This window comes from Crocodylus siamensis, chromosome 13 (assembly GCF_052110815.1).
Source record: "Crocodylus siamensis isolate JL-2025a chromosome 13, ASM5211081v1, whole genome shotgun sequence".
NCBI lineage: Eukaryota > Metazoa > Chordata > Crocodylia > Crocodylidae > Crocodylus > Crocodylus siamensis.
In genome coordinates, this window is record NC_143407.1 from 15980034 (window position 1) to 15992604 (window position 12571).

The 12571-nt window shown below is 50.8% G+C and overlaps 1 long non-coding RNA gene across 1 annotated transcript; it reads right to left on the bottom strand.

Moving 5' to 3' along the window:
- Positions 1-7765: 7765 nt before the first annotated feature.
- Positions 7766-11554, bottom strand: LOC149853999 (uncharacterized). The gene is made up of 3 exons (XR_016439011.1): positions 11458-11554; positions 11181-11293; positions 7766-10545 (listed from the first exon to the last, which is right to left on the bottom strand). It is a non-coding gene; the product is annotated as an uncharacterized LOC149853999 (long non-coding RNA).
- Positions 11555-12571: the final 1017 nt, after the last annotated feature.

A 12571-nucleotide genomic window follows, 5' to 3' on the forward strand; every position in this document is an offset into this window, starting at 1 on the left:
AAAAAAACTGAAAAAGGAAAATGTGTTTGGATTTCTTTTTTTCCCTTTAGTTTTTCCTTTCCCCCCTTTTGCAGAGGGGAAACGGAAACCAAAAGGGAAAAAGGAGAAGAGAAAAGGAGGGAATACATTTTTTTTTTAAACAAGACATGTTCAATACAATTGCTGAGGGGAGGGGAAGTGGGATACTGGAATATGGTTCCTTTCTGAAGTTTATGGAATAAAAAGACAACCAAATGGTCAAGATTCTTCATGATTTTTTTTCAGCACTTTCCTAGCAGCCCACGTGTTTATTTCTCTACCAGCTACTCTCCCTCCTTTTAGCTTCCCTCTCTGTGGGACATGGGTGTATGCACAGCAGGTTGCCTGTCTCGGGTGCGGTTGGCCACGCTGAGGGTATTACACGCTTTCTAGAACTCTCACCACTGGGCCCAGGATGGTTCTCATGCAAGCTCAGGAAGCTTAGTGGGAGGCAAAGGATGACTTGTGGGTATACAGCACTGTGGTCGGGGTTGTGATGGCCCTGAAGGTGCCAGTCTAAAGGGATGCTTTCTCTCCTTCATATAAGCCTCAGCAAAGGGCTGTCCAGCTAACTCCTAGGGTGTGTGGCTGGGGTTGCTGGAGCTCAGTGTTGGGGCTATGGCAGGGGTGGACAAAATATGGCCTGCAGGCTGGATCTGGTCCACCAAGGGATTCTGTCCAGCCCATGTGGGGTGTGGGGGGGAAGGGGGTAGCCCAGGCACATATGGCTGGTCCCGCTACCTCTGGGTGTACCATGGGACTGCAGCAGTGCAGCAGCTGGACTTGTTTCCTCACAGCCTTGGTGGTAGTGGATCCTTCCATCTGCTGCTGCCAGTCTGCCGCTGCTGCTGCACCCAGCTCCACTGCCTGGGCACCTCAGGTCATCCGCCCAGCATGCACAGCTGGGGGTGCTGGATGGAACAGGTGAGCAGGCAGACAGGGTCTCTAAGTAGACCAGCTCAGGATCCGGGCGGGCAGGGCACGCAGCTGGGTGGATGGCGTGGGGGTCTGGGCAGGTGGGGGTAGTGTTCAGGAGCAGGGCCAGGGCCAGGGTAGGGGCTGGGATTGAGATTGCAGTGATCTGGTCCCTGTATGCTCTTGCGACAGGTGCTTGTTCCACAGACAGGGGCATGTGTGGAGCAGACTGTGGCTCTGCCCCAGGTCCCAGCCCCACACTATCATGGTCCCATGATCCCTATCCCAGCCTTGACCCTGGCCACCCTACCTACCCATGGCCCCATCCCATCTGCCTGGCCATACATCCTGGCTGTGAGGGTCCCAGCTGGTTACATGGAGACCCTGAGATTGCAGGGCACTGATAGTGCAGGTGGTGACAGTGCAGGGCTGGAGCTTAAGTCAAAGCCACAATCCACTTTTCACATGCCCCTGGCTGTGGAACCAGTGCCTCTTGCAGGGATGTGCAGGGAGCAGATCATGGCTCTGCCCAGGGCCCTGGCCCTGTACTGTCACTGCCCAGCAATCCCAATCCCAGCTCCAGCTCTGCCCACCCATCCCACACCCAGATGCCACTTCCTGTCCACCCATGCCCCCATCCCAGCCACCCAGCCGAGTGTGGGGCAGAGCCACTTAGGGAGTTTTGGAGAGCTGTTGTGGCCCAGGGCTGGGGGGCAGACCTGACCTGATCCGTGACAGCTCACCAAAACTCCCTAAGTGGCCCTCCAGCCCAAATATAATTGCCCACCCTGGACTATGGACTCCAGGTCTCTCCTCTCCCTGCCCCCCAAGGCCCATTGCTCCTTTACACTGAGACTAGCTTATGTCACCTCTCTGTTTGAAGGCTCCTTAGCCCTTGCCAGCTCCTGCCCCTGCCTGGATTCCTGTAAACCCAGGTATCAACTGTGAAGCCACAGTGCTCACATGCCCCCAGGCCCCCCACAGCCTCCCCCTCCTTCCATGTGAAGTCTTTTCCCTGCTGGAGCTTTCTGCTGGGTGGGCATCGCACTGTGGGCTAGCTCAGTGCCCAGGAACGGGCCTGCGTCACAGTCACATCATGTACATCAGTGTACATCATGTGCCTGCCTGGCCAAGGCACAACCTGAATGTCCTACCCTACTGCTATGGGAGATGATGGGAAAACTCCCTTGAATGACAGCTACAACAGGGCCTAGCTCCACGTGCAGCCCAGATCAGAAGTTATGTCACGGGAAAGGAGGTTCTATGTTTTTGACTGACCCAGTGGATTAGAAAGAACTCTCCAGGCTGACCAAGGGAGCCATTTTTGACCCATCTCTGACTCTGGCTGCTGCTGGTGTGGGGTGATGGTGGGTAGGGCCATGGAACGGCACCATGCCATGTGGCAGTCATTCAGTACTCTTACAGCTGAATGTGACCAGTGAACATATCCACCCTCAAAACCTTGCGAGTCCAGAGTCTCCCTTTGCCTTGGGGAGCTCCCTGTCAGATTGAGTGGGATGCACCCTCATTGTAGCCCAGTCAGCTCTTGGACTCTTGCTAAGGTTGCTAAGGATTCTCCTGCTGTCCCCAGGGTGCCACTCTCAAGCATACCCACCTCGGCATGCACCAAAGCTGGAAACCTGCCCTGGGGGCACGCCGACCAACTTTGTGCAGACCCCCAGAGATGGAGATGTTGGGAGTGGCTACAGGAGGCCACCTCAGGGCAGCTTCGTTGCCTCATTTCTGAGTAAAGATATTTCCAGAATAAGAGACAGAAGCTTCATCACTTTGATTTGGGGACCCGGACTGGGCAAAGCATAGAGAATTAGTAGGAGGGGACTGTCCCCTGGAGGGTAGACTTGCTGCAACCTCTGATAATGAGACATTTCCCTCTCTAATTTCTGTGGTTCTGTGAATGATCAGCTCCAGCTGTAGGCCTTGACCTTTTTACCCCCAGCTGGCTAAATTATAAGGAAGGGGGAGAGAGGGAGAGGAGATCTGTGAGCTTAACCCTTTCAACAGCAGCTCCGCTGACAACATGAAATGGGGAATATCCAGGTGCAGTGGCATTGGCAACGCATGGGGGTGCTTGTGCACCCCCTGAGATCAGCCATGCACCTCCTGGAAGTGCCAGCTGCAAAACCGGAAGTGCTGGCAGAAGTGCACTGGGGGATTCCCGCCCCCGTTAGCGATCTGGTGTTCCCCCAGACTCGGGAGGCGCGAGTCATCCAGCACCGGGACATCTCAGTGGAGAACCAGGCTTTTCCACAAGGCTTGAAGGCAAACAGAGGCCTGCTGGGATGTTTATCAGGTGTGTGATCTGGACTTTGGAGAACTGGAACGGTTTGCAGATTCTTCTGTTTTCCTTTCTGTGGCTGCTATATGATGGAAGTGATCACAGGTTTGTCCTTCTGGGTGTCCAGGAACTGGGACACTGGGACAGTTTGCTTCCAAGTAAAAGCTCTTGCCATACCTCAGGATAGGCCGCACAAATCCTGAGAGCTGGCAAGATCCCACTAGTCAGCATCAATGTGTTATACTGTAGCCATGCCATATCATAAGGAGCATCAGCTTTATAAAATATCAAAGGGGAAGGACAAAATTCTGCTAAAAAAATTAACATTTCCAACTACCCTATTTAGGTGGCAATAGCAATAAATTAATGAGAACCTGAAAAGCATGTTAATGCAACCTTATAGATCAGTTTGACAAGCACCAACATCAAGCAATTCATGGTTGTGCCTCCAACTGCAACTGTAAAGCAGATATATGGCAAAACCCAGGCTAAGTTATCAGGGCCCCCCATTGCTGGGAGGTCTGTGTTCTTTGAGAGCAGGAAGAGCTCCTGCTGCCCAAAACTAATTGCTTCAGGACCCTGGTGTCCCTTCCCCATGTGAGCTCCTGCTGGCTGCTAGCTACCAGTGGCTGCTTGGTTTGAGGATCATGTGCAGGAAGGATCAGGCTCAAAGTTACCAAACCTCCTGCCTCAGTGCTGGGAATTCCCTGGAGGGAGCCAAAGAGCACCTTCATCTATACTGTGCTACCCTCCTGCCTTTGGGCTCTGGGCTGCTGTAATCAGGAGCAGGGCAACAGCTATACTGAGCTCAGACCAATGCCACTGGAAGGTATTGAGCTTTCTGCTGAGGGGTTGGGGCAGTTGGTGGGAAGCTGTGTACTGAGAGGGCTGGAGGCAATGGCTGGGGAGGTTCATAATGAGGGGTGGAGATGGGAGGGGCTCTATACCGAGAAGCTGGCAGGAATGATGCAAACTCTACTGGGAGAGAAGCAGCTGGGAGCTGTGTGGGCTTGAGAAGGAAGGACTGGGAGAGCTGGGCAGGGAGAGCCACCTTCAGCACCTCCCCACTGCTGCTCCCTTTCCGGTTCCCACCTGTCCTGCAATACTTTTAGTTCCCCATGGTAGGGGGGGCCTGGGCAACACGACAGGCTGTTTATAGCCTTCTCAGCAGCCCTGGAACATGCATCACCCTGGGGCTGTGGGGAGCACTGAGGGAGCCTTCAACCAAAGGCTGCTCCCCTCTGCCTTGGGGGCCCACTGCCTTTGCCCCAGGGCCAAGGTGTGACTGTTGCCCCAAGTGGTGATGAGCAGGGTGGGTGGAGTGGTCATCTACCAGCAACAAAAGAGAGCGCCCAACCCCTGCCCGCAGGTGCTCTGGCTTAAATCCTGGGGGGAAGAATGGGGACTGCCCTACCACCCCCAACCCTCTCCTTGCCACACACAGACTTCATTAGAGTGATATCTTCAGGGCTGTGAATGTGGGCAGTGTGGAAGCGTGTCTCGACGAAGGGGCTTCTACAGTGACAGAGCTGCAAGGCTTGATACCCCTCATGGGGACTCATACATTTCCAGCTGACACACTTTCTTGTCAGCATTATGGATGGACACAGGTTCCTACCAGAGCCTCATGAGACCCAAAGCATGTATCCAGATTACAGCAGGGACATACTACCCTGGGCAGGGAGCCTCACTGTTTCTGGACTAGAGCTGTGAGCTCTTGCCACCTTTCCCTGCCACAGAAGCTAGTGAATGGTAATCAGGGAACAGCCACCAGAGCCCCTTTCTGCCCCTGCTGGGATCCACAGCCAGCAACAGCATCCCTCAGCTCAGGGCAGAAAGCAGCTAACTCAGGGGCGGGCAATTATTTTGGGTGGAGGGCCGCTTACTGAGTTTTGGCAGGCCGTCAAGGGCCACGTGACAGGCAGCCCAGGGGCAGATAAATATTATTTTTCTAAATTTTTTAGGGGCTCCGTGGGCTGGATAGAATGGCCTGGCGGGCTGCATCCGGCTCGCGGGCTGCAGTTTGCTCACCCCTGAGCTAACTCCTACCCAGCCCAGAATATAGCTGAGCAGGCCAGGAGCAGACAGTTCCTATGCTCCTGAAGCTCCTTCCACACTCCAGTTATGGTAATAATCATATTGGCTATCATTGGTGATTGATGTAAAGGAAGCGAAGCATCAACTATGCAAATGACACTATTTGTGTATGAACCCAACTTTCTAACCTCCCACCTAGGCTGTGGCATAACCAGCAGTCCGTTCCAAGAGCACATCATTAGACCAGAACTTGGAGACACCTGTATGCTGACAACAGGCAGCCTTGCCTATATATGCTGAGCTTGGAGATCCACACAATCTTTCCATATCAAGCAGCATCAGTACAGCATTCCCTTTCCATTCACTGTAGCAGAAACCTGTCCACCTCTGGTTCCAGCAGGACTGGAGGATTCTCGGAAAGCAAAAGTAGTGTTATGCTCTTTTGGTTTCACCTGTCTTCCTGTGCCCCCGCAGTCTGCTGTCTGGCTTAGCCACCAGCACAACTGGGCAGAGGAAGGACTCATGTTCATCTCAGTGAGGTGTTGAAACTGTCCTCTTTAGGATTCAGAGTAAGTGGCTGGCTGGTTATCTGTTTCAGCAGAAACTTCCCGCTCCCCTAAGACTGCAGGGAGAACCAGAGCACAGCAGCTGGAGACCTGGTGTGGCAAAATAACTCTCACACAGATTCATAGATGATAGGGTCAGAAGGGACCTCAGTAGGTTGTTGAGTCTGACCCCCTACCCTGGGCAGGAAAGAGCACTGGGGATCTGGGGCACCCTATCCCATAACAGCCCTCAGGGAGCTCTTCACTTGACCTGGCATGTGGCTTCCTGGCACAGCTCACTCCTTCCCCTCAAACCTCACCCCCTCCTCTCAAACCCCTGTACTTCTTTTGCCCAGCACAGTGCTGAAGGTCAGCTTGTTTGTGACAGGTTCCCTGATGGGAGTCTCCTCCATTCCCCATCTTTGTGACATGCCAAGTCCTCCAGTGTCTCACTCAGCTCCCAGCACAGAAGCCCTTTCATTCCCAACCCTCCTACCCGCTGTGTTTTGCTTGGATATGGCGGCTGTACCAGTGTCAGCAGCAGGAGCGGGGTGGGAGGGCAGGCTGAGAAGCACGCTCTGGCCCTGGCCCCTGAGCCTTCAGCACTGGCAGCAGCAGGCCCTGGTGTGTGCAGCACAGTTTGCTCTTTCTTTGCCTGCCCCCCATGCTCCCCCCCACCAGCCTGGCCCAGCACAAGGACCCAGTCCTGGCAGGCAGGCTAGCTTTCCTCTGCACAATGCCTCTCCTTGTTCACCCCTTTCCAGGCCCAGCTTTCGGGGAATGTCAGGGAATCGCCTCCATTTCCTGCTGGAGTTTTATTACATTCTCCCATATAAATAAATAAACACAGAGAAAAACACAGGCTAGCCTGGAGCCTTGCAGGGCAGATACTGTGGCCAAGCCTCCCACTGCAGAGAATCCCCTCCCAGCTCACCCCAAAGAGTCCGCATTTCTCCCCCTCCCCACTCCTAGGGAAACCTCATGTCTCCGTGGCTGGAATCCTGGGTTCTGTGCTCACGGCTAGGCCCTGGAAGTAGATGCTCAGGAGCAACCCTGAGAGAAACTAGGATGTGCCATTGCCTAGCCCTGCTGGTAGCATCTGTCCCCTTACCCCGCTCTGTCAGCCACTGCATTGGAGCACAGACTCTATTCACACGTGGTACAGGGTCATATCCTCTCCCCCTCCATCCCATCCCATCTTAGAGGCACTTGAAAAAGGAGGACGGGGGTGAATAGATCCTGCACCCTGGGATGGATAAACAAGGAGATGGATCCATGTGGGCACTGCCTCCTAACACATAACACTGGCATGTCATGTTGGATCTGCTCCCTCAGTCAGGATCCACTCCCCTCTCACACAGCAAGATCTAGTCTGCTCCCTCCACAGTACAGGATCTGCTCTCCTCTCCCAGTGGCATTCAGGGTGAGATCTACTAACATCACTCAGTGCTCCTTTCCCCTGCTCCCCGAGTGCAAGATCAACCTGCTTCCCATTCAGTCTGCACCCCAGATTAAAGCCCAGGGGGTTGAGCTGGCTTGGAGTCACTACTGTTTCTCTGGTTGTAGTCCTAGCTGGTGGTGCCTCCCAGGGGCCACGATGCCTCCGGCAGTCATCAAACAGCAGCTGTCCCTGGGATGGGAAGGCTACATCACATTGGCATCAGCTACATCCAGCTGGCATCACAAGCACCATTTCTGTAGCTCTTCAGCTAGCTGTGTGCACTAGGCTGGAATCACACAAGCACTCCCTATTCCACAGGAACAGGCCTCACCAGTATCCTGAGTTGTGTGGGATGCTTCATGGTGTGGATGGACCAGCCTGGTGGGGCTAGGGCTTCGCTGCAGAGATGGATCCCTGCCCTGCCAAGCACTAAGCAGCTGGGAGTGCCAGGGTTCACATCTGGCACTGGCCCACTTTTGCTGGTATGTTTCAGTACTTCATAGCCAGTCCCAGCCTTCTCCCTTCCTCACACACCAGCTAACCCAGGAGAGGTGACATGAAACTACAGCCCAGAACAGGACCCTGCTCTCTCCCGGAGCTGTCTCAGGTCTCACTCATATTATCTTTCAGACTGACTACCTTGAATGCCAGGGTTTTGGTTTTCCCTTCTCTCATCATGACATTGCATTCTCCCTCCCACAGCCAGAGACTGGAGCTGGGCTCCTCCCAATACAAGGACTGGGCTCTGCCAGTCCTGTTTCCTATGGAGTGTATGTAGAAAGTTGGATCTGCTCTGGACATCAGCAGGACTACTACAGTCAAAGGAATGCAGGACCTTGCTCAGAGCCAATGCACCCACCATCTGTCCATCAGCCAGACAAGCCCCAGGTAGCAGCAGGGAGATCATACATGCCTGGAGCCGGGAGCCTTGGATTGCTCTCTTATACAACCAGCTAGAAAGTCTTTCTCCAGGATGGATGCACTGAAAGCAACTGCACACACATAGCCTGGTACCTCTGGTCCAGAAAGGAAAGCAGATTTGTGTATCACCAAGACAGATCAGTGACAGAGGTGAGGGGCAGACAGACTCACCCAGTCTCGGGGTGGCTGCAGATTCCTGGAGTATGCCTCACTGCAGAGTTAACCCTGTGCTATAACCAACCCAGGCTTCCCCTGGGCAAGAGAAAGACCCTATTGACTTTGTGGCTCAGGCGTTAAGACACAGACCCAGAATGTGGGAGATCCATGTTAAAGTCGCTGGATGTGAAGGAACTGAGAGCCCACACCCTGGAATACTGTATAGTCTCATGACAAGGACATTCACCTGGGATATGGGAGAGCAAGTTCAAGGCCACAGTCTGAATCAACAAGCTCTCCCAAGTCCTTTCCTGGCTTTAGTGACCTTACCTGCTCTCCGTCACTTGTTTCTTCACACACCTCCATCTCCAACCTACTTCTTCCTCTGAAGTCCTAGCTTCTACATGGACCCAACAGTTTGTTCTCTCTGCCCCTGGACACTGGCCTTGCTGTCTCAGGCTGTCCCCGAGACAGCCTTGCTTGGGCCAATAAGAGACAGTGGGAGAATAAGACCAAATAAAGCAAATGTTGCACCATGACAGACCAGGAGGTCATTGCATAAGTAATCAACACTTTCAAAATGCAATAGCTAGCTTGCCAGATGTTCATTAGTTAGCCAGATGTTCAAGGACGCAGAGAGATGATTGTGTATGGGAGCAGATAGACATTCCAAGTCCATATAGGGCATATTCTCATTATGTCCCATAGTAGTTGGACCTGAATGTAACTTTCCCAGCATCAACTCTGTAGATCAGGTGGAGTAGGACTGCCTGACAAACAGCCATGAAGGTCCCTGGCTTTCCCATTGCCCCTTGCATCCCAAGTTAACTAAACATGACACTGTCCTGAAGGTGTGCCATGAAGGTATTAATAAAATGCACTGAAAAAAATGCAATGAAGCTTTAGTAACACTGACCCTTCACAAGGACAGCCCACAGGAGGCTGTGGGAGAATGGACCACAGATCCACTGTCCCAGTATGTGGCTGGCAGTGTTTTTCTAAGGGATTACTGTGTTGTGCTACCATGTCATGAAAGGGGCAGATCTAGAGGGGATACAGTGCTGCAGTCACACCCCTCTTTCAGACTGTACTGTGGGAGGAGCAGCTGGGGACTTTTCTTAAGTTTGACTGCTGTGCTTTGATCAAAGTCCTCCTTGTGCTCAGTGCAAATTTCAACATACTTGTGGCAGCTGGATGCAAATGCCTTCCCCAGAGTTCCACCAAGCGTCTTCAGAAAGCCGGGGCATCAATCCTCCTTTTTTCAGTCAACCAGTGGTAAGGCCAGTGGTGGTTTTGGAGGAATTTTTGAACTTCCTTAGAGTACTTTAGGCTTCTGTTTGCTTTTATTTCTTTCTTGGCGAGTTTTAAGGCTCAAGATCAGTGAGTCAAACCAAGAGTTTAGAAAGAAGTTCCCTAATCTTTGCCACTTCACTTTCTGTTTAAACATGTGATTGAGAGACCCTTCTCCCCTTTCTTGGGCAGGATCATCGGCAACTTCGACTCAGTATATGGCACTTGTTTCTTTTCAGGTATTGAATCAGTATCATTAAACAGGAATACATTTTCCCTGCCTGGCTGCTCTTAGGCCGTATGAGTTCATATCTCAGATATGACCAACCATCTTATTTTAAAGTCAGTGTTAGTTCTTCTATTTGCCCCTTTCATATTGTCCTATTTTTTTTCCCTGCAGCGCCTGGTGGTGGGCTGATAAGAGCTTAACTCTATCTGGAGGAGAATGTTCAAGAGCAAAGTGCTTTGATGGTTTCTTTAAATTGCTTAGCCAGGACCACGCTGGAGGTAGTGCTTCAAGAGCCTGCTTAAAGATAAATCTTCATTTTTGTCACCAATAGAGCTTCACTGGCTTTTGCCCGTAAGAAACAGGGTCAGCTGATGTAGAAGAGCACCTGAAAGGCCTGTAACTGTGACCATGGCAGCTGTATTTTGACGATGACAATGATAATGGCATTAAGAGTATGTCCCTCACAGTCCTTTATGTTCTGCTTTCTTCACTTCACTGGACAGAGTTTCTTTGGGTGGAACATCTGGATTTGAAGAATTTGAAGCAATATATTTTCTGCACCTTTTGAGCTGGGGATAACTCCTTTCCCTCTTTCCTTTCTCTCTTGCTGCTTAACGATGACTAACAATGTTTGCATTGTAGACGAATTATTATTTCACAATTTGAATTTTCCCAGTCACTCACTTGGTGTTGCTTACTGCAATTTTAAATGTGTTCAGTCAGTTAAATTCATACAGTAATGTCTGATAATCACTAAATAATAATCAACCACCTACAATTCTGTTCAGAAGGTTTCACTATGCCAGTGGGAAATAACTACCTGCACTGAAATCCTGATCCCACTCAAGTCAATGGCAAAACTCTCATCAACTTCTCTGGGGCTAAAATTTAGCCCTTGGTGAATTCAATGCTGAATAGATTTTGAATAGGATAGGCCAGTCAGTGTCATACAGAACCGGCAGATGGCCAAGAACCCACCTTCAAGATTTTGTTAATGACTAGAGCCTTTTCCCTCATCAGTTCATAACTCCACCCATTTAATCAGTATTGATACCACCCACTATTCAGTACCTCTATCCAACTGCCAATGGCCGCATTGCCATATTCCTTTCATCTCATGGACCATTCTATAATGTTTCGACGGCTTTCCAAGAAGCACATCAACCACCCGGGTGGTCTCATTACACCTATGGTAACCCTTTAGATTATTTAGAAGTTTTCACTCATTGACTAAAACCGAAGCAACATGTTTCCTGCATAGAAAAAATTCAGATGTGTTAAATTATAAGGCAATACTTTTGAAGCAAAGCAATAGTAAAAAGAAAATCAAACCTCATTTTTCGTTTTCTCCGTGAGAAGAAGTAATTTCCCAAATCTGACTGGTGTCTCTCTAGGACCATCAACACATATCCTCCAGGTCATATTCAGTACTCCAATGAGGAAAACTTGGAATGGAAACCATCAGGTATGTTAAACCAAAATATTATTTACTGTTCACTTACTAATCCTGTTCTCCATTTAAAAAAACCCCCAATATTTATTTAACAGAACTCAGCAGTTTTGGGTTCTGCCAATACTGCCTAAACATAGTTCATGAAAAATAAATCACCTTCTGAAGAAAGGGAGGGGAAGTCCCTCTGCCTCACGTCTCTCCAACCGTCTTCCTCCAAAAATTCAAATAAGAGCACTGGATTTCACTCCTGACCTTGCAAATGCCATTGTCATAGTTTGTTTTGTAATAAAGAAAGAGGGAAAAATTCACAGAAACATAATAAAACAACCACCATCCCCTCTAAAAAGTATTGATCTGAACAAAATTAACAGTGAAAGGTCGAGGCTTTCAAAAGAGCAAGTAATTGCAAACAGACGTTCCCTGCCGGGGAGCGCCAGACAGAGGGCTTTTTGCTGCCATTTTGCCATCACTTCCTGAAATGTATAGGAACGGTTGAAGAACAAAGATCTGTGGCCCTGGGAACCACCTCCATTCCCTCCTTGGGCTAGGGCCTGGGCCTTTCTTGTGCACATGCTGTAAATAGCTGGAGTGTTTGTTTTCAGTGGGGCAATCTGCCTCTGAGGACAGAGTGAGCCATTGCTTTCTCTGGGAGGGAACACAGGGAAAAGCATGACTCCTAGCTGCCCTGCCAGGAAAGGGGCAGGTGAGTGAAGGCCTGAGCACAATGTTTGTGTCTGTGCAAGGCAGGGGGTCCTGCAAGGCCATTCCCTGCTCCTCAGCTCCATAGTTGCACGGTGGGAGACTGGCTGGGCTGTCCAGGCCAGTAACAGTAAGGAGACCCCTGCATTTCTTATTTCATTGCTGGCAATGCAAGGTTAGGTTGTGTGTGATCCATACAACAGCACAGCGGTTTTCCTTTGGATGTACCTGGGACCTGAGCTGCAACCACAAGCCATTCCAGGACAAGGAGGGGAGGGCACACAATATGAGCTGCAAATGGAGACATGGGCCTATGGTAGGAGGATTGACTTCTCTCTCCCTCCATCCTGTTGGGAAGGTTGATTCAACATTCTCACTTACCCTGCCACATAATACTGGAGATAGGCAATGAAACAGAGACAACACACTGAGAGGTGACAAAAAAGGAAGCCTCTCCATGTGATGCATAGTCAGCTAGTGGAATTTGCCACTACTAGATCTCATCTGGGCTATGAGCTCAGCAGGACTCTAAGGAAAAGGCCTCTGAGTTGCTGGGTCTGGTAAAGCTTAT